Here is a 23,163-nt window from a genome sequence, read left to right as displayed (position 1 = left end):
ATTAGACAACTATTAATAAATAAAAAAAAATATACTTACTTTCCGATGCATATGTTACCTGTCCTGACGTAAATATCCTGGGGCTGGTATCTGAAACAAAAACAAAATAAGTTCAAAAATATTGAACCAAATATAAAACTTAAAAAATTTGCTACTTTAATTTGTTTTTCTTTCAAAATATCTATAAAGAAAAACTGGCATTAATGGCAGCCATCATCATTGGTCAATTGCTCTTTTTGACTGTATATCATTAACTTATTTTCATTTTAAATCTATATTTCAATCAGTAATGAAGACGGTTTAATGATATAATCATTATTTCCGAAATTAATGTGCGTGTCAAATTATCAGAAGTTGGTGGCTAACCAAAACAATCTGATGTATACATTTTGAACAGAAATGATTAAAATTCAACTGAATTTCAAACAATCTAAATCAAGTCATATTTTCCAAATTACTTTAAAAAAAAATCGACTAAATATGTAGATATCCAAATTGACAATCGGAAACTTTACTTTCGTACAGGTGAGACTATTAGAGATAGGGTTTCCAAATTGTCAATGTTAAGAGACTATTTGCTGTTATAATTAATTCAGAAATTAATGTGATGCATGTTTTAATTCAAATCCTAAATTGGAGTACAAGTATACTTTTTTCATTAGAGTATAAATTTGAAAAGAAATTTTGGACTAATTTGTAATAAATTTTCAAGCTGTTTCTCCAGGGAAAACTGATTTTATTACCTTACAACTATTAACAGTTTAAGTACAATTGTAACAACAAAATACCTACATCATCATCTTGGCATCTACAATTTAATCATCTCCATGTCTAGGACTGTACTGTCTTCTTCTTCTCTGTTGGCTCCCGTCTATCTGTAATACATATTCAAATTATTTTAATATCTATTAGACAACTATTAATAAATAAAAAAAAATATACTTACTTTCCGATGCATATGTTACCTGTCCTGACGTAAATATCCTGGGGCTGGTATCTGAAACAAAAACAAAATAAGTTCAAAAATATTGAACCAAATATAAAACTTAAAAAATTTGCTACTTTAATTTGTTTTTCTTTCAAAATATCTATAAAGAAAAACTGGCATTAATGGCAGCCATCATCATTGGTCAATTGCTCTTTTTGACTGTATATCATTAACTTATTTTCATTTTAAATCTATATTTCAATCAGTAATGAAGACGGTTTAATGATATAATCATTATTTGCGAAATTAATGTGCGTGTCAAATTATCAGAAGTTGGTGGCTAACCAAAACAATCTGATGTATACATTTTGAACAGAAATGATTAAAATTCAACTGAATTTCAAACAATCTAAATCAAGTCATATTTTCCAAATTACTTTAAAAAAAAATCGACTAAATATGTAGATATCCAAATTGACAATCGGAAACTTTACTTTCGTACAGGTGAGACTATTAGAGAAAGGGTTTCCAAATTGTCAATGTTAAGAGACTATTTGCTGTTATAATTAATTCAGAAATTAATGTGATGCATGTTTTAATTCAAATCCTAAATTGGAGTACAAGTATACTTTTTTCATTAGAGTATAAATTTGAAAAGAAATTTTGGACTAATTTGTAATAAATTTTCAAGCTGTTTCTCCAGGGAAAACTGATTTTATTACCTTACAACTATTAACAGTTTAAGTACAATTGTAACAACAAAATACCTACATCATCATCTTGGCATCTACAATTTAATCATCTCCATGTCTAGGACTGTACTGTTTTCTTCTTCTCTGTTGGCTCCCGTCTATCTGTAATACATATTCAAATTATTTTAATATCTATTAGACAACTATTAATAAATAAAAAAAAATATACTTACTTTCCGATGCATATGTTACCTGTCCTGACGTAAATATCCTGGGGCTGGTATCTGAAACAAAAACAAAATAAGTTCAAAAATATTGATCCAAATATAAAACTTAAAATATTTGCTACTTTAATTTGTTTTTCTTTCAAAATATCTATAAAGAAAAACTGGCATTAATGGCAGCCATCATCATTGGTCAATTGCTCTTTTTGACTGTATATCATTAACTTATTTTCATTTTAAATCTATATTTCAATCAGTAATGAAGACGGTTTAATGATATAATCATTATTTCCGAAATTAGTGTGTGTGTCAAATTATCAGAAGTTGGTGGCTAACCAAAACAATCTGATGTATACATTTTGAACAGAAATGATTAAAATTCAACTGAATTTCAAACAATCTAAATCAAGTCATATTTTCCAAATTACTTTAAAAAAAAATCGACTAAATATGTAGATATCCAAATTGACAATCGGAAACTTAACTTTCGTACAGGTGAGACTATTAGAGAAAGGGTTTCCAAATTGTCAATGTTAAGAGACTATTTGCTGTTATAATTAATTCAGAAATTAATATGATGCATGTTTTAATTCAAATCCTAAATTGGAGTACAAGTATACTTTTTTCATTAGAGTATAAATTTGAAAAGAAATTTTGGACTAATTTGTAATAAATTTTCAAGCTGTTTCTCCAGGGAAAACTGATTTTATTACCTTACAACTATTAACAGTTTAAGTACAATTGTAACAACAAAATACCTACATCATCATCTTGGCATCTACAATTTAATCATCTCCATGTCTAGGACTGTACTGTCTTCTTCTTCTCTGTTGGCTCCCGTCTATCTGTAATACATATTCAAATTATTTTAATATCTATTAGACAACTATTAATAAATAAAAAAAAATATACTTACTTTCCGATGCATATGTTACCTGTCCTGACGTAAATATCCTGGGGCTGGTATCTGAAACAAAAACAAAATAAGTTCAAAAATATTGAACCAAATATAAAACTTAAAAAATTTGCTACTTTAATTTGTTTTTCTTTCAAAATATCTATAAAAAAAAACTGGCATTAATGGCAGCCATCATCATTGGTCAATTGCTCTTTTTGACTGTATATCATTAACTTATTTTCATTTTAAATCTATATTTCAATCAGTAATGAAGACAGTTTAATGATATAATCATTATTTCCGAAATTAATGTGCGTGTCAAATTATCAGAAGTTGGTGGCTAACCAACACAATCTGATGTATACATTTTGAACAGAAATGATTAAAATTCAACTGAATTTCAAACAATCTAAATCAAGTCATATTTTCCAAATTACTTTAAAAAAAAATCGACTAAATATGTAGATATCCAAATTGACAATCCGAAACTTTACTTTCGTACAGGTGAGACTATTAGAGAAAGGGTTTCCAAATTGTCAATGTTAAGAGACTATTTGCTGTTATAATTAATTCAGAAATTAATGTGATGCATGTTTTAATTCAAATCCTAAATTGGAGTACAAGTATACTTTTTTCATTAGAGTATAAATTTGAAAAGAAATTTTGGACTAATTTGTAATAAATTTTCAAGCTGTTTCTCCAGGGAAAACTGATTTTATTACCTTACAACTATTAACAGTTTAAGTACAATTGTAACAACAAAATACCTACATCATCATCTTGGCATCTACAATTTAATCATCTCCATGTCTAGGACTGTACTGTCTTCTTCTTCTCTGTTGGCTCCCGTCTATCTGTAATACATATTCAAATTATTTTAATATCTATTAGACAACTATTAATAAATAAAAAAAAATATACTTACTTTCCGATGCATATGTTACCTGTCCTGACGTAAATATCCTGGGGCTGGTATCTGAAACAAAAACAAAATAAGTTCAAAAATATTGAACCAAATATAAAACTTAAAAAATTTGCTACTTTAATTTGTTTTTCTTTCAAAATATCTATAAAGAAAAACTGGCATTAATGGCAGCCATCATCATTGGTCAATTGCTCTTTTTGACTGTATATCATTAACTTATTTTCATTTTAAATCTATATTTCAATCAGTAATGAAGACGGTTTAATGATATAATCATTATTTGCGAAATTAATGTGCGTGTCAAATTATCAGAAGTTGGTGGCTAACCAAAACAATCTGATGTATACATTTTGAACAGAAATGATTAAAATTCAACTGAATTTCAAACAATCTAAATCAAGTCATATTTTCCAAATTACTTTAAAAAAAAATCGACTAAATATGTAGATATCCAAATTGACAATCGGAAACTTAACTTTCGTACAGGTGAGACTATTAGAGAAAGGGTTTCCAAATTGTCAATGTTAAGAGACTATTTGCTGTTATAATTAATTCAGAAATTAATATGATGCATGTTTTAATTCAAATCCTAAATTGGAGTACAAGTATACTTTTTTCATTAGAGTATAAATTTGAAAAGAAATTTTGGACTAATTTGTAATAAATTTTCAAGCTGTTTCTCCAGGGAAAACTGATTTTATTACCTTACAACTATTAACAGTTTAAGTACAATTGTAACAACAAAATACCTACATCATCATCTTGGCATCTACAATTTAATCATCTCCATGTCTAGGACTGTACTGTCTTCTTCTTCTCTGTTGGCTCCCGTCTATCTGTAATACATATTCAAATTATTTTAATATCTATTAGACAACTATTAATAAATAAAAAAAAATATACTTACTTTGCGATGCATATGTTACCTGTCCTGACGTAAATATCCTGGGGCTGGTATCTGAAACAAAAACAAAATAAGTTCAAAAATATTGAACCAAATATAAAACTTAAAAAATTTGCTACTTTAATTTGTTTTTCTTTCAAAATATCTATAAAAAAAAACTGGCATTAATGGCAGCCATCATCATTGGTCAATTGCTCTTTTTGACTGTATATCATTAACTTATTTTCATTTTAAATCTATATTTCAATCAGTAATGAAGACAGTTTAATGATATAATCATTATTTCCGAAATTAATGTGCGTGTCAAATTATCAGAAGTTGGTGGCTAACCAACACAATCTGATGTATACATTTTGAACAGAAATGATTAAAATTCAACTGAATTTCAAACAATCTAAATCAAGTCATATTTTCCAAATTACTTTAAAAAAAAATCGACTAAATATGTAGATATCCAAATTGACAATCCGAAACTTTACTTTCGTACAGGTGAGACTATTAGAGAAAGGGTTTCCAAATTGTCAATGTTAAGAGACTATTTGCTGTTATAATTAATTCAGAAATTAATGTGATGCATGTTTTAATTCAAATCCTAAATTGGAGTACAAGTATACTTTTTTCATTAGAGTATAAATTTGAAAAGAAATTTTGGACTAATTTGTAATAAATTTTCAAGCTGTTTCTCCAGGGAAAACTGATTTTATTACCTTACAACTATTAACAGTTTAAGTACAATTGTAACAACAAAATACCTACATCATCATCTTGGCATCTACAATTTAATCATCTCCATGTCTAGGACTGTACTGTCTTCTTCTTCTCTGTTGGCTCCCGTCTATCTGTAATACATATTCAAATTATTTTAATATCTATTAGACAACTATTAATAAATAAAAAAAAATATACTTACTTTCCGATGCATATGTTACCTGTCCTGACGTAAATATCCTGGGGCTGGTATCTGAAACAAAAACAAAATAAGTTCAAAAATATTGAACCAAATATAAAACTTAAAAAATTTGCTACTTTAATTTGTTTTTCTTTCAAAATATCTATAAAGAAAAACTGGCATTAATGGCAGCCATCATCATTGGTCAATTGCTCTTTTTGACTGTATATCATTAACTTATTTTCATTTTAAATCTATATTTCAATCAGTAATGAAGACGGTTTAATGATATAATCATTATTTGCGAAATTAATGTGCGTGTCAAATTATCAGAAGTTGGTGGCTAACCAAAACAATCTGATGTATACATTTTGAACAGAAATGATTAAAATTCAACTGAATTTCAAACAATCTAAATCAAGTCATATTTTCCAAATTACTTTAAAAAAAAATCGACTAAATATGTAGATATCCAAATTGACAATCGGAAACTTTACTTTCGTACAGGTGAGACTATTAGAGAAAGGGTTTCCAAATTGTCAATGTTAAGAGACTATTTGCTGTTATAATTAATTCAGAAATTAATGTGATGCATGTTTTAATTCAAATCCTAAATTGGAGTACAAGTATACTTTTTTCATTAGAGTATAAATTTGAAAAGAAATTTTGGACTAATTTGTAATAAATTTTCAAGCTGTTTCTCCAGGGAAAACTGATTTTATTACCTTACAACTATTAACAGTTTAAGTACAATTGTAACAACAAAATACCTACATCATCATCTTGGCATCTACAATTTAATCATCTCCATGTCTAGGACTGTACTGTTTTCTTCTTCTCTGTTGGCTCCCGTCTATCTGTAATACATATTCAAATTATTTTAATATCTATTAGACAACTATTAATAAATAAAAAAAAATATACTTACTTTCCGATGCATATGTTACCTGTCCTGACGTAAATATCCTGGGGCTGGTATCTGAAACAAAAACAAAATAAGTTCAAAAATATTGATCCAAATATAAAACTTAAAATATTTGCTACTTTAATTTGTTTTTCTTTCAAAATATCTATAAAGAAAAACTGGCATTAATGGCAGCCATCATCATTGGTCAATTGCTCTTTTTGACTGTATATCATTAACTTATTTTCATTTTAAATCTATATTTCAATCAGTAATGAAGACGGTTTAATGATATAATCATTATTTCCGAAATTAGTGTGTGTGTCAAATTATCAGAAGTTGGTGGCTAACCAAAACAATCTGATGTATACATTTTGAACAGAAATGATTAAAATTCAACTGAATTTCAAACAATCTAAATCAAGTCATATTTTCCAAATTACTTTAAAAAAAAATCGACTAAATATGTAGATATCCAAATTGACAATCGGAAACTTAACTTTCGTACAGGTGAGACTATTAGAGAAAGGGTTTCCAAATTGTCAATGTTAAGAGACTATTTGCTGTTATAATTAATTCAGAAATTAATATGATGCATGTTTTAATTCAAATCCTAAATTGGAGTACAAGTATACTTTTTTCATTAGAGTATAAATTTGAAAAGAAATTTTGGACTAATTTGTAATAAATTTTCAAGCTGTTTCTCCAGGGAAAACTGATTTTATTACCTTACAACTATTAACAGTTTAAGTACAATTGTAACAACAAAATACCTACATCATCATCTTGGCATCTACAATTTAATCATCTCCATGTCTAGGACTGTACTGTCTTCTTCTTCTCTGTTGGCTCCCGTCTATCTGTAATACATATTCAAATTATTTTAATATCTATTAGACAACTATTAATAAATAAAAAAAAATATACTTACTTTCCGATGCATATGTTACCTGTCCTGACGTAAATATCCTGGGGCTGGTATCTGAAACAAAAACAAAATAAGTTCAAAAATATTGAACCAAATATAAAACTTAAAAAATTTGCTACTTTAATTTGTTTTTCTTTCAAAATATCTATAAAAAAAAACTGGCATTAATGGCAGCCATCATCATTGGTCAATTGCTCTTTTTGACTGTATATCATTAACTTATTTTCATTTTAAATCTATATTTCAATCAGTAATGAAGACAGTTTAATGATATAATCATTATTTCCGAAATTAATGTGCGTGTCAAATTATCAGAAGTTGGTGGCTAACCAACACAATCTGATGTATACATTTTGAACAGAAATGATTAAAATTCAACTGAATTTCAAACAATCTAAATCAAGTCATATTTTCCAAATTACTTTAAAAAAAAATCGACTAAATATGTAGATATCCAAATTGACAATCCGAAACTTTACTTTCGTACAGGTGAGACTATTAGAGAAAGGGTTTCCAAATTGTCAATGTTAAGAGACTATTTGCTGTTATAATTAATTCAGAAATTAATGTGATGCATGTTTTAATTCAAATCCTAAATTGGAGTACAAGTATACTTTTTTCATTAGAGTATAAATTTGAAAAGAAATTTTGGACTAATTTGTAATAAATTTTCAAGCTGTTTCTCCAGGGAAAACTGATTTTATTACCTTACAACTATTAACAGTTTAAGTACAATTGTAACAACAAAATACCTACATCATCATCTTGGCATCTACAATTTAATCATCTCCATGTCTAGGACTGTACTGTCTTCTTCTTCTCTGTTGGCTCCCGTCTATCTGTAATACATATTCAAATTATTTTAATATCTATTAGACAACTATTAATAAATAAAAAAAAATATACTTACTTTCCGATGCATATGTTACCTGTCCTGACGTAAATATCCTGGGGCTGGTATCTGAAACAAAAACAAAATAAGTTCAAAAATATTGATCCAAATATAAAACTTAAAATATTTGCTACTTTAATTTGTTTTTCTTTCAAAATATCTATAAAGAAAAACTGGCATTAATGGCAGCCATCATCATTGGTCAATTGCTCTTTTTGACTGTATATCATTAACTTATTTTCATTTTAAATCTATATTTCAATCAGTAATGAAGACGGTTTAATGATATAATCATTATTTCCGAAATTAATGTGTGTGTCAAATTATCAGAAGTTGGTGGCTAACCAAAACAATCTGATGTATACATTTTGAACAGAAATGATTAAAATTCAACTGAATTTCAAACAATCTAAATCAAGTCATATTTTCCAAATTACTTTAAAAAAAAATCGACTAAATATGTAGATATCCAAATTGACAATCCGAAACTTAACTTTCGTACAGTTGAGACTATTAGAGAAAGGGTTTCCAAATTGTCAATGTTAAGAGACTATTTGCTGTTATAATTAATTCAGAAATTAATGTGATGCATGTTTTAATTCAAATCCTAAATTGGAGTACAAGTATACTTTTTTCATTAGAGTATAAATTTGAAAAGAAATTTTGGACTAATTTGTAATAAATTTTCAAGCTGTTTCTCCAGGGAAAACTGATTTTATTACCTTACAACTATTAACAGTTTAAGTACAATTGTAACAACAAAATACCTACATCATCATCTTGGCATCTACAATTTAATCATCTCCATGTCTAGGACTGTACTGTCTTCTTCTTCTCTGTTGGCTCCCGTCTATCTGTAATACATATTCAAATTATTTTAATATCTATTAGACAACTATTAATAAATAAAAAAAAATGTACTTACTTTCCGATGCATATGTTACCTGTCCTGACGTAAATATCCTGGGGCTGGTATCTGAAACAAAAACAAAATAAGTTCAAAAATATTGAACCAAATATAAAACTTAAAAAATTTGCTACTTTAATTTGTTTTTCTTTCAAAATATCTATAAAAAAAAACTGGCATTAATGGCAGCCATCATCATTGGTCAATTGCTCTTTTTGACTGTATATCATTAACTTATTTTCATTTTAAATCTATATTTCAATCAGTAATGAAGACGGTTTAATGATATAATCATTATTTGCGAAATTAATGTGCGTGTCAAATTATCAGAAGTTGGTGGCTAACCAACACAATCTGATGTATACATTTTGAACAGAAATGATTAAAATTCAACTGAATTTCAAACAATCTAAATCAAGTCATATTTTCCAAATTACTTTAAAAAAAAATCGACTAAATATGTAGATATCCAAATTGACAATCGGAAACTTTACTTTCGTACAGGTGAGACTATTAGAGAAAGGGTTTCCAAATTGTCAATGTTAAGAGACTATTTGCTGTTATAATTAATTCAGAAATTAATGTGATGCATGTTTTAATTCAAATCCTAAATTGGAGTACAAGTATACTTTTTTCATTAGAGTATAAATTTGAAAAGAAATTTTGGACTAATTTGTAATAAATTTTCAAGCTGTTTCTCCAGGGAAAACTGATTTTATTACCTTACAACTATTAACAGTTTAAGTACAATTGTAACAACAAAATACCTACATCATCATCTTGGCATCTACAATTTAATCATCTCCATGTCTAGGACTGTACTGTCTTCTTCTTCTCTGTTGGCTCCCGTCTATCTGTAATACATATTCAAATTATTTGTATATCTATTAGACAACTATTAATAAATAAAAAAAAATATACTTACTTTCCGATGCATATGTTACCTGTCCTGACGTAAATATCCTGGGGCTGGTATCTGAAACAAAAACAAAATAAGTTCAAAAATATTGAACCAAATATAAAACTTAAAATATTTGCTACTTTAATTTGTTTTTCTTTCAAAATATCTATAAAGAAAAACTGGCATTAATGGCAGCCATCATCATTGGTCAATTGCTCTTTTTGACTGTATATCATTAACTTATTTTCATTTTAAATCTATATTTCAATCAGTAATGAAGACGGTTTAATGATATAATCATTATTTCCGAAATTAATGTGCGTGTCAAATTATCAGAAGTTGGTGGCTAACCAACACAATCTGATGTATACATTTTGAACAGAAATGATTAAAATTCAACTGAATTTCAAACAATCTAAATCAAGTCATATTTTCCAAATTACTTTAAAAAAAAATCGACTAAATATGTAGATATCCAAATTGACAATCCGAAACTTTACTTTCGTACAGGTGAGACTATTAGAGAAAGGGTTTCCAAATTGTCAATGTTAAGAGACTATTTGCTGTTATAATTAATTCAGAAATTAATGTGATGCATGTTTTAATTCAAATCCTAAATTGGAGTACAAGTATACTTTTTTCATTAGACTATAAATTTGAAAAGAAATTTTGGACTAATTTGTAATAAATTTTCAAGCTGTTTCTCCAGGGAAAACTGATTTTATTACCTTACAACTATTAACAGTTTAAGTACAATTGTAACAACAAAATACCTACATCATCATCTTGGCATCTACAATTTAATCATCTCCATGTCTAGAACTGTACTGTCTTCTTCTTCTCTGTTGGCTCCCGTCTATCTGTAATACATATTCAAATTATTTTAATATCTATTAGACAACTATTAATAAATAAAAAAAAATATACTTACTTTCCGATGCATATGTTACCTGTCCTGACGTAAATATCCTGGGGCTGGTATCTGAAACAAAAACAAAATAAGTTCAAAAATATTGAACCAAATATAAAACTTAAAAAATTTGCTACTTTAATTTGTTTTTCTTTCAAAATATCTATAAAGAAAAACTGGCATTAATGGCAGCCATCATCATTGGTCAATTGCTCTTTTTGACTGTATATCATTAACTTATTTTCATTTTAAATCTATATTTCAATCAGTAATGAAGACGGTTTAATGATATAATCATTATTTCCGAAATTAATGTGCGTGTCAAATTATCAGAAGTTGGTGGCTAACCAAAACAATCTGATGTATACATTTTGAACAGAAATGATTAAATATCAACTGAACTTCAAACAATCTAAATCAAGTCATATTTTCCAAATTACTTTAAAAAAAAAATCGACTAAATATGTAGATATCCAAATTGACAATCGGAAACTTTACTTATGTACAGGTGAGACTATTAGAGAAAGGGTTTCCAAATTGTCAATGTTAAGAGACTATTTGCTGTTATAATTAATTCAGAAATTAATGTGATGCATGTTTTAATTCAAATCCTAAATTGGAGTACAAGTATACTTTTTTACGTTAGAGTATAAATTTGAAAAGAAATTTTGGACTAATTTGTAATAAATTTTCAAGCTGTTTCTCCAGGGAAAACTGATTTTATTACCTTACAATTATTAACAGTTTAAGTACAATTGTAACAACAAAATACCTACATCATCATCTTGGCATCTACAATTTAATCATCTCCATGTCTAGGACTGTACTGTCTTCTTCTTCTCTGTTGGCTCCCGTCTATCTGTAATACATATTCAAATTATTTTAATATCTATTAGACAACTATTAATAAATAAAAAAAAATATACTTACTTTCCGATGCATATGTTACCTGTCCTGACGTAAATATCCTGGGGCTGGTATCTGAAACAAAAACAAAATAAGTTCAAAAATATTGAACCAAATATAAAACTTAAAAAATTTGCTACTTTAATTTGTTTTTCTTTCAAAATATCTATAAAGAAAAACTGGCATTAATGGCAGCCATCATCATTGGTCAGTTGCTCTTTTTGACTGTATAACATTAACTTATTTTCATTTTAAATCTATATTTCAATCAGTAATGAAGACGGTTTAATGATATAATCATTATTTCAGGAATTAATGTGCGTGTCAAATTATCAGAAGTTGGTGGCTAACCAACACAATCTGATGTATACATTTTGAACAGAAATGATTAAAATTCAACTGAATTTCAAACAATCTAAATCAAGTCATATTTTCCAAATTACTTTAAAAAAAAATCGACTAAATATGTAGATATCCAAATTGACAATCGGAAACTTTACTTTCGTACAGGTGAGACTATTAGAGAAAGGGTTTCCAAATTGTCAATGTTAAGAGACTATTTGCTGTTATAATTAATTCAGAAATTAATGTGATGCATGTTTTAATTCAAATCCTAAATTGGAGTACAAGTATACTTTTTTCATTAGACTATAAATTTGAAAAGAAATTTTGGACTAATTTGTAATAAATTTTCAAGCTGTTTCTCCAGGGAAAACTGATTTTATTACCTTACAACTATTAACAGTTTAAGTACAATTGTAACAACAAAATACCTACATCATCATCTTGGCATCTACAATTTAATCATCTCCATGTCTAGGACTGTACTGTCTTCTTCTTCTCTGTTGGCTCCCGTCTATCTGTAATACATATTCAAATTATTTTAATATCTATTAGACAACTATTAATAAATAAAAAAAAATATACTTACTTTCCGATGCATATGTTACCTGTCCTGACGTAAATATCCTGGGGCTGGTATCTGAAACAAAAACAAAATAAGTTCAAAAATATTGAACCAAATATAAAACTTAAAAAATTTGCTACTTTAATTTGTTTTTCTTTCAAAATATCTATAAAGAAAAACTGGCATTAATGGCAGCCATCATCATTGGTCAATTGCTCTTTTTGACTGTATATCATTAACTTATTTTCATTTTAAATCTATATTTCAATCAGTAATGAAGACGGTTTAATGATATAATCATTATTTCCGAAATTAATGTGCGTGTCAAATTATCAGAAGTTGGTGGCTAACCAAAACAATCTGATGTATACATTTTGAACAGAAATGATTAAAATTCAACTGAATTTCAAACAATCTAAATCAAGTCATATTTTCCAAATTACTTTAAAAAAAAAATCGACTAAATATGTAGATATCCAAATTGACAATCGGAAACTTTACTTTAGTACAGGTGAGACTATTAGAGAAAGGGTTTCCAAATTGTCAATGTTAAGAGACTATTTGCTGTTATAATTAATTCAGAAATTAATGTGATGCATGTTTTAATTCAAATCCTAAATTGGAGTACAAGTATACTTTTTTCATTAGACTATAAATTTGAAAAGAAATTTTGGACTAATTTGTAATAAATTTTCAAGCTGTTTCTCCAGGGAAAACTGATTTTATTACCTTACAACTATTAACAGTTTAAGTACAATTGTAACAACAAAATACCTACATCATCATCTTGGCATCTACAATTTAATCATCTCCATGTCTAGGACTGTACTGTCTTCTTCTTCTCTGTTGGCTCCTGTCTATCTGTAATACATATTCAAATTATTTTAATATCTATTAGACAACTATTAATAAATAAAAAAAAATATACTTACTTTCCGATGCATATGTTACCTGTCCTGACGTAAATATCCTGGGGCTGGTATCTGAAACAAAAACAAAATAAGTTCAAAAATATTGAACCAAATATAAAACTTAAAAAATTTGCTACTTTAATTTGTTTTTCTTTCAAAATATCTATAAAGAAAAACTGGCATTAATGGCAGCCATCATCATTGGTCAATTGCTCTTTTTGACTGTATATCATTAACTTATTTTCATTTTAAATCTATATTTCAATCAGTAATGAAGACGGTTTAATGATATAATCATTATTTCCGAAATTAATGTGCGTGTCAAATTATCAGAAGTTGGTGGCTAACCAAAACAATCTGATGTATACATTTTGAACAGAAATGATTAAAATTCAACTGAATTTCAAACAATCTAAATCAAGTCATATTTTCCAAATTACTTTAAAAAAAAAATCGACTAAATATGTAGATATCCAAATTGACAATCGGAAACTTTACTTTAGTACAGGTGAGACTATTAGAGAAAGGGTTTCCAAATTGTCAATGTTAAGAGACTATTTGCTGTTATAATTAATTCAGAAATTAATGTGATGCATGTTTTAATTCAAATCCTAAATTGGAGTACAAGTATACTTTTTTCATTAGACTATAAATTTGAAAAGAAATTTTGGACTAATTTGTAATAAATTTTCAAGCTGTTTCTCCAGGGAAAACTGATTTTATTACCTTACAACTATTAACAGTTTAAGTACAATTGTAACAACAAAATACCTACATCATCATCTTGGCATCTACAATTTAATCATCTCCATGTCTAGGACTGTACTGTCTTCTTCTTCTCTGTTGGCTCCCGTCTATCTGTAATACATATTCAAATTATTTTAATATCTATTAGACAACTATTAATAAATAAAAAAAATATACTTACTTTCCGATGCATATGTTACCTGTCCTGACGTAAATATCCTGGGGCTGGTATCTGAAACAAAAACAAAATAAGTTCAAAAATATTGAACCAAATATAAAACTTAAAAAATTTGCTACTTTAATTTGTTTTTCTTTCAAAATATCTATAAAGAAAAACTGGCATTAATGGCAGCCATCATCATTGGTCAATTGCTCTTTTTGACTGTATATCATTAACTTATTTTCATTTTAAATCTATATTTCAATCAGTAATGAAGACGGTTTAATGATATAATCATTATTTCCGAAATTAATGTGCGTGTCAAATTATCAGAAGTTGGTGGCTAACCAAAACAATCTGATGTATACATTTTGAACAGAAATGATTAAAATTCAACTGAATTTCAAACAATCTAAATCAAGTCATATTTTCCAAATTACTATAAAAAAAAAATCGACTAAATATGTAGATATCCAAATTGACAATCGGAAACTTTACTTTCGTACAGGTGAGACTATTAGAGAAAGGGTTTCCAAACTGTCAATGTTAAGAGACTATTTGCTGTTATAATTAATTCAGAAATTAATGTGATGCATGTTTTAATTCAAATCCTAAATTGGAGTACAAGTATACTTTTTTCATTAGAGTATAAATTTGAAAAGAAATTTTGGACTAATTTGTAATAAATTTTCAAGCTGTTTCTCCAGGGAAAACTGATTTTATTACCTTTCAACTATTAACAGTTTAAGTACAATTGTAACAACAAAATACCTACATCATCATCTTGGCATCTACAATTTAATCATCTCCATGTCTAGGACTGTACTGTCTTCTTCTTCTCTGTTGGCTCCCATCTATCTGTAATACATATTCAAATTATTTTAATATCTATTAGACAACTATTAATAAATAAAAAAAAATATACTTACTTTCCGATGCATATGTTACCTGTCCTGACGTAAATATCCTGGGGCTGGTTTCTGAAACAAAAACAAAATAAGTTCAAAAATATTGAACCAAATATAAAACTTAAAAAATTTGCTACTTTAATTTGTTTTTCTTTCAAAATATCTATAAAGAAAAACTGGCATTAATGGCAGCCATCATCATTGGTCAATTGCTCTTTTTGACTGTATATCATTAACTTATTTTCATTTTAAATCTATATTTCAATCAGTAATGAAGACGGTTTAATGATATAATCATTATTTCCGAAATTAATGTGCGTGTCAAATTATCAGAAGTTGGTGGCTAACCAACACAATCTGATGTATACATTTTGAACAGAAATGATTAAAATTCAACTGAATTTCAAACAATCTAAATCAAGTCATATTTTCCAAATTACTTTAAAAATAAATTGACTGAATATGTAGATATCCAAATTGACAATCGGAAACTTTACTTTCGTACAGGTGAGACTATTAGAGAAAGGGTTTCCAAATTGTCAATGTTAAGAGACTATTTGCTGTTATAATTAATTCAGAAATTAATGTGATGCATGTTTTAATTCAAATCCTAAATTGGAGTACAAGTATACTTTTTTCATTAGAGTATAAATTTGAAAAGAAATTTTGGACTAATTTGTAATAAATTTTCAAGCTGTTTCTCCAGGGAAAACTGATTTTATTACCTTACAACTATTAACAGTTTAAGTACAATTGTAACAACAAAATACCTACATCATCATCTTGGCATCTACAATTTAATCATCTCCATGTCTAGGACTGTACTGTCTTCTTCTTCTCTGTTGGCTCCCGTCTATCTGTAATACATATTCAAATTATTTTAATATCTATTAGACAACTATTAATAAATTAAAAAAAATATACTTACTTTCCGATGCATATGTTACCTGTCCTGACGTAAATATCCTGGGGCTGGTATCTGAAACAAAAACAAAATAAGTTCAAAAATATTGAACCAAATATAAAACTTAAAAAATTTGCTACTTAAATTTGTTTTTCTTTCAAAATATCTATAAAGAAAAACTGGCATTAATGGCAGCCATCATCATTGGTCAATTGCTCTTTTTGACTGTATATCATTAACTTATTTTCATTTTAAATCTATATTTCAATCAGTAATGAAGACGGTTTAATGATATAATCATTATTTCCGAAATTAATGTGCGTGTCAAATTATTAGAAGTTGGTGGCTAACCAAAACAATCTGATGTATACATTTTGAACAGAAATGATTAAAATTCAACTGAATTTCAAACAATCTAAATCAAGTCATATTTTCCAAATTACTTTAAAAAAAAATCGACTAAATATGTAGATATCCAAATTGACAATCGGAAACTTTACTTTCGTACAGGTGAGACTATTAGAGAAAGGGTTTCCAAATTGTCAATGTTAAGAGACTATTTGCTGTTATAATTAATTCAGAAATTAATGTGATGCATGTTTTAATTCAAATCCTAAATTGGAGTACAAGTATACTTTTTTCATTAGAGTATAAATTTGAAAAGAAATTTTGGACTAATTTGTAATAAATTTTCAAGCTGTTTCTCCAGGGAAAACTGATTTTATTACCTTACAACTATTAACAGTTTAAGTACAATTGTAACTACAAAATACCTACATCATCATCTTGGCATCTACAATTTAATCATCTCCATGTCTAGGACTGTACTGTCTTCTTCTTCTCTGTTGGCTCCCGTCTATCTGTAATACATATTCAAATTATTTTAATATCTATTAGACAACTATTAATAAATAAAAAAAAATATACTTACTTTCCGATGCATATGTTACCTGTCCTGACGTAAATATCCTGGGGCTGGTATCTGAAACAAAAACAAAATAAGTTCAAAAATATTGAACCAAATATAAAACTTAAAAAATTTGCTACTTTAATTTGTTTCTTTCAAAATATCTATAAAGAAAAACTGGCATTAATGGCAGCCATCATCATTGGTCAATTGCTCTTTTTGACTGTATATCATTAACTTATTTTCATTTTAAATCTATATTTCAATCAGTAATGAAGACGGTTTAATGATATAATCATTATTTCCGAAATTAATGTGCGTGTCAAATTATTAGAAGTTGGTGGCTAACCAAAACAATCTGATGTATACATTTTGAACAGAAATGATTAAAATTCAACTGAATTTCAAACAATCTAAATCAAGTCATATTTTCCAAATTACTTTAAAAAAAAATCGACTAAATATGTAGATATCCAAATTGACAATCGGAAACTTTACTTTCGTACAGGTGAGACTATTAGAGAAAGGGTTTCCAAATTGTCAATGTTAAGAGACTATTTGCTGTTATAATTAATTCAGAAATTAATGTGATGCATGTTTTAATTCAAATCCTAAATTGGAGTACAAGTATACTTTTTTCATTAGAGTATAAATTTGAAAAGAAATTTTGGACTAATTTGTAATAAATTTTCAAGCTGTTTCTCCAGGGAAAACTGATTTTATTACCTTACAACTATTAACAGTTTAAGTACAATTGTAACGACAAAATACTTACATCATCATCTTGTAAAATTTGTATGTTTAATGTCATTATGAAAATATTAATAAACTTCAAATTACTAAAAACAATATCAAAGCAATGCAAAAAAAAGAAGAAAAACGTTTTAAAATAAAAAATAACCTAAATTTTTATCTTTCTGAACCGGAGGTTGGGAAGAAGAGTTATTTCCAATATTCTGATAAAAGAAATAAAAAAAACCAGGAAATTGATTTAGGTTTTGAATATATTTAAACTTTTAAATGCATTTTATTAGATCATTTCCCTGACATAATGAAATAGTTTTTTGATTTATAAAGCTGGACCAAAATATTGGCTGTGAAATAAAATTAGTTGTAACTCAAATGTATTTATTGATTTAAACTATAAATAAAAAAAGGATAATTCCTCACTTAAATATTTCATGATTTACATTCGAAACATATACAATTCATACCTTTTCTTTTTACTGTTGTGTCACCTAATGTCTATAATGCATTTTAAAAATATCTCCCAAATTATAAGACAGTCCTTACATCACTAAAACTAACCCATAAATGAAATGCTGAAAATGAAGTTATGCATCAATTATAAACATTTAATTTACACTGACAAGAGAATGATTATCCCTTACTTCATGATAAGTACTCAATAACACTTGTACTTAATCATGAAGAAAGGGATTAACATTCTCTTACATATATGTAAAAATCTGTTCATTGAGGCATAACTGAGTGGAATTTACCTGATCATCAAATGTTGCAGGTTACTGCCACAATAAGTAGAAAATGCACATTTGCCATGTTTTGCTTTTAATCCATCTAATAATAATAATAATAATCCTGTATCTTGGCATTGCACAAGGTCATGTTTTCCTCTGACTGTTTATGGCGTCTTTACACTAAATCCATTAGATGTTGGATGTGAACTGATTGATAATTTAGTCTTAGATGCATTGTTTTTTTTATTAGTTGTTATTGGCTTTGAACTAGCTGTCAGTAACTGCAAGTACTCTCAGATCTGTACTTAATGTCTTTTTGTTGTTGGGATGTATAAGTACCCGTCCACGTCAACTCTGTGTTTTTGTTAGATGTTTTTCCATTTGTATCCATCTGATGAGTTCAGCCTTTTTCAACTGATTTTTATTGTTTGTTCTTATGTTGTACTGTTACACCACTGTCCCAGGTTAGGAGAGGGTTGGCTCCTTCAAACTAGTTTACCCCCGCCACATTCTGTATGTGCCTGTCTCAAATATGGAGCCTGTAATTCAGTGGTTTTCGTTTGTTGCTGTGTTACATATTTGTTTTTTTCGTTCATTATTTTGTATATATAAATAAGGTCATTAGTTTCTTGTTTGAATTGTTTTACATTTGTCAATTTCGGGGCCTTTTATAGCTGACTATGCAGTATGGGCTATGCTCATTGTTGAAGGCCTAACAGTGACCTATAGTTGTTAATTTCTGTGTCATTTGGACTCTTTTGGCGAGTTGTCTCATTGGCAATCATACCACATCTTCTTTTTTATACAAACAATTATATTCCTCTATAGAGGGATAATTATCCTTCTTTAGAAGGGTTATTCCTCTGTACAGGTATAAACACCATATAGAGGGTTTGTTCCCAGATAGTCAGATAGGAAAGGCCCCAAAATGACAAATGCAATGCAAAACAATTCAAATGAGAAAACAGCCCGAACTTAAGTACAAAACCATGAAAGAAAAAACAAAATGATATACAGCAAAAACCAACTGCTACTGAATTATAGGCTCCTGACGTAGGACAGACACAAACAGAATATGGCAGGGTTAAGCTAGTTTGAAGGTGCCAACCCTCCCTCTAACCTGGGATAGTGTTGTACAGTACAACATAGGAACAAGCTATAAAAATCAGTTGAAAAGGGCTCAATTCATCAGTTTACAAAAAAAATTATCTGTTTATGATAAAAATTCAAATTTAACCCATGTGATCATTTATAGAACTATTCTTATTTCTATTTATTTCTATGCCGTGTTATTTCCAATCGATTTACACAAAATAGCATTCATACCGGTCTACTAGTCCTATATTATAATATAAGACTTCGTAGGTTCATATCGTTCGCATTCAACGTTTTTTATCGGATATTTTTTTACTATCCATGCTGAACCACGAACATTGATAGTAAACAAAAATAACCGATAAAAAAACGCTGAATGCAAACGATATGAAGTTAGAACCTACGAAGTCTCATGTTATAGGTCTAATCGGTCTACTCGATCCGAAACGTTCATTCAATCAATTAGTAAACACAAGTCATATATAAACCAGACTAAATATCATAGTATAACAAATCTAAATAAGATTACTGAGTTATGAAATATGACCGTAAAATCTTCTTTTCTTCTGATTGTCATTTTATAATGGATTAACTCTCCTTTTCGATAGTTACTAAAATATGAGACATATATATATATATATATATGTGTCTACATGTCTCTGCTAAAATAAACGTTGATTCTGTGTATAAGTAACACTTATGAATTATTACTAGACCATTTTATTAATAAAGAAAGAATAAAACTGACCTTCCAAATGAATTCCATCATGGTATGAGTTGAAAAATTAGAACAATAGAAAAAACCGCCAAAACATAGTAACCAATTAAAACAGAGATTGTAATGGCAGTGTGGTCTAATGAACCGATGAACCGTTAAATCTATGATCAGAGGTGTTTTGTCGCCAGCTGTATAGCCAGTCAAGGTCGTTAAAAACTTCCATTTGTTTGTCGCAAAATATTAAATGCTGCCGAATTCGCAGGGCCGTAACTACTGAAAAGACTAAATTGGCAGACTGACAATTTGATTCCTTGATACTATGAATTTTCATGGGGTATTGTGGGAGTACTCCTGGCTTGCGAAAAAAAAGACGGCCGCACAATCAAACATAGCAAAGGTGGCTCGAGAGTATTAAATTTGTATCGTTATTGATTCGGGTGTTATGTATTTATAAGATTAGAAAAATAAGATAATTATTCAATTTCAAGAAAGTAGTCAAACCATGGGATCTAAGTGGCACAAGAATGGTCGAACTAGCATTCACAGATAGTGACTAGGTTCCACTCTTTGGGCCTTATTGAAGTGATATTGAAAATGTGTGTTATTTTGTAATCTTAATGAAGCGTTGACCACATACACTTGCCCGCTTTTTCTACTATCAAACATGTACCCTACTGTAAATTGATACATGTTTGATGGTACAAAATTCGAGGCAAGTATCTATCAGCCGGCTCTGATAGCCTAATGCAGTTCTTCATACGGTAAATATAAAAAAAGGTAAATATGATACAAAAACGGATGTAACAAGATATATTTCGAACACTTATATTACAATTTTCGGCCCTTTATTACATCGGTGATCCGTTTATTTGGCAATCGCCAATGGCAGTCAGCAGGGTTTAAGAACATTTGTTGTTCGACCTGTTAGTCAAATGCGTTTTGTTAAAATATACTTTTTCACTTTTTTGGTCTTTTGGAAAATGTTGTTTTGTGCTGTATTTAGACCCCTCTAACAAGAAATTTGTTTTGCATGCACACGTATAAAAATTGCGGTTTTTATCCAACGCAATCATAGGTTTGAACGTTGTTTTCAATTTAGACTTGTGTATATATATATATATATATATATATATATCACTGTGTATCATCGCCACCGGAAATTGGATACTAACGAAGCGGAGAGAAAGGAAAAAAATAAATAAACAAGTCTAGAATTCCTTTAATAAAGACCATTTCTAGCAGTTTGATGAGGGTATTGCTTCTGATATATAAAGTTTTAATTTTTTATACCAACAAGTAGCAAACAAATACAAAATGTTGTGTAATACTCCAAAACGGTGCACTTAGTACCAGAAAATTTCGAGGTCAATCGCCCTTCGTCGCCCCGTTTGCACGATACTCAACTGTTTTTCATTTTTTATACGCCCGTCAAATTTTTGACGGGACGTATTATGGTATACAAATGTCCGGCGTCCGTCCGTCTGTCTGTCCGTCTGTCTGTCCGGCGTAAACATGTCGCACCGTAACTTGAGAATGACTTATCCAAATTTCATGAAACTTAACATAGTTGTTTCTTATGATGGTCAAACGATCTGTCATGATACTTTTTGGTGAAAATAAGATTAAAACTTTTTTGAGTTACGGGACTTAGTAACTAAAACAGGTGTGTGTTTTTTTTTCACATGTCGCGCCGTATCTCAAAAACAATTTATGATTATTGCTTAAAACTTTACACACTTCTTAGTTATATTAATCTTAAGATCTGTATACTTTTTGGTGATGATTCAAAATTTTATTTTAGAGATATTGAGTATTTTGTTAAAAAAGGGGAGGGGTTTTTCACATGTCGCGCCGTATCTCAAAAACAGTTTATGATTATTGCTTAAAACTTTACATACTTCTTAGTTATATTAACCTTAAGATCTGTATACTTTTTGGTGATGATTCAAAATTTTATTTTTGAGTTATTGAGTATTTTGTAAAAAAAAAAGGGGGGGGGGGGGTGGTTTCACATGTTGCGCCGTATCTCAAAAACGATTTATGATTATTGCGCTTAAAATTTTACACACTTCTTAGTTATATTAATCTAAAGATCTGTATACTTTTTGGTTTTGATTCAAAATTTTATTTTTGAGATATTGATTTTTTTTTTTTTTAAAGGTGGGGTTTTCACAAGTCGCGCCGTATCTCAAAAACGATTTATGATTATTGCTTAAAATTTTACACACTTCTTAGTTATATTAATCTAAAGATCTGTATACTTTTTGGTTTTGATTCAAAATTTTATTTTAGAGATATTGAGTTTTTTGTAAAAAAAAGGGGGGGGGGTTTCGCATGTCACGCCGTATGTCAGAAACTATTTATGCTTATTGCATAAAAATTCACACACAAGACGACGGGCGTATCATGCGCTCATGGCGCAGCTGTTTATTTACAGACACATAATTAGATTATGACAATATGACTTCATATTTACTGAAATTCGCTATTAAAAAGATGTTTTCAAAAGAATATGACCAAAACAGTGTTTGTTTATTGTACGGCAACTTGTTTTGTAAAGCAAAATTCTATCCGGATGAAATATCATCTGGGGGAAAAAATGTTACAGAAGTTGTTGTTA

At 28.5% G+C, this 23,163-nt stretch overlaps 1 long non-coding RNA gene across 50 annotated transcripts in view; it reads right to left on the bottom strand.

Moving 5' to 3' along the window:
* Positions 1–23,163, bottom strand: part of LOC127733268 (uncharacterized) — a 193,470-nt gene that overhangs the window by 18,314 nt on the left and 151,993 nt on the right. The window lies entirely within an intron of this gene.

Source organism: Mytilus californianus, unplaced genomic scaffold, assembly GCF_021869535.1.
Source record: "Mytilus californianus isolate M0D057914Y unplaced genomic scaffold, xbMytCali1.0.p SCAF_3, whole genome shotgun sequence".
Lineage (NCBI taxonomy): Eukaryota > Metazoa > Mollusca > Bivalvia > Mytilida > Mytilidae > Mytilus > Mytilus californianus.
The sequence above is the reverse complement of the archived record's forward strand: the minus strand, read 5'-3'. Positions and strand labels throughout refer to the sequence as shown.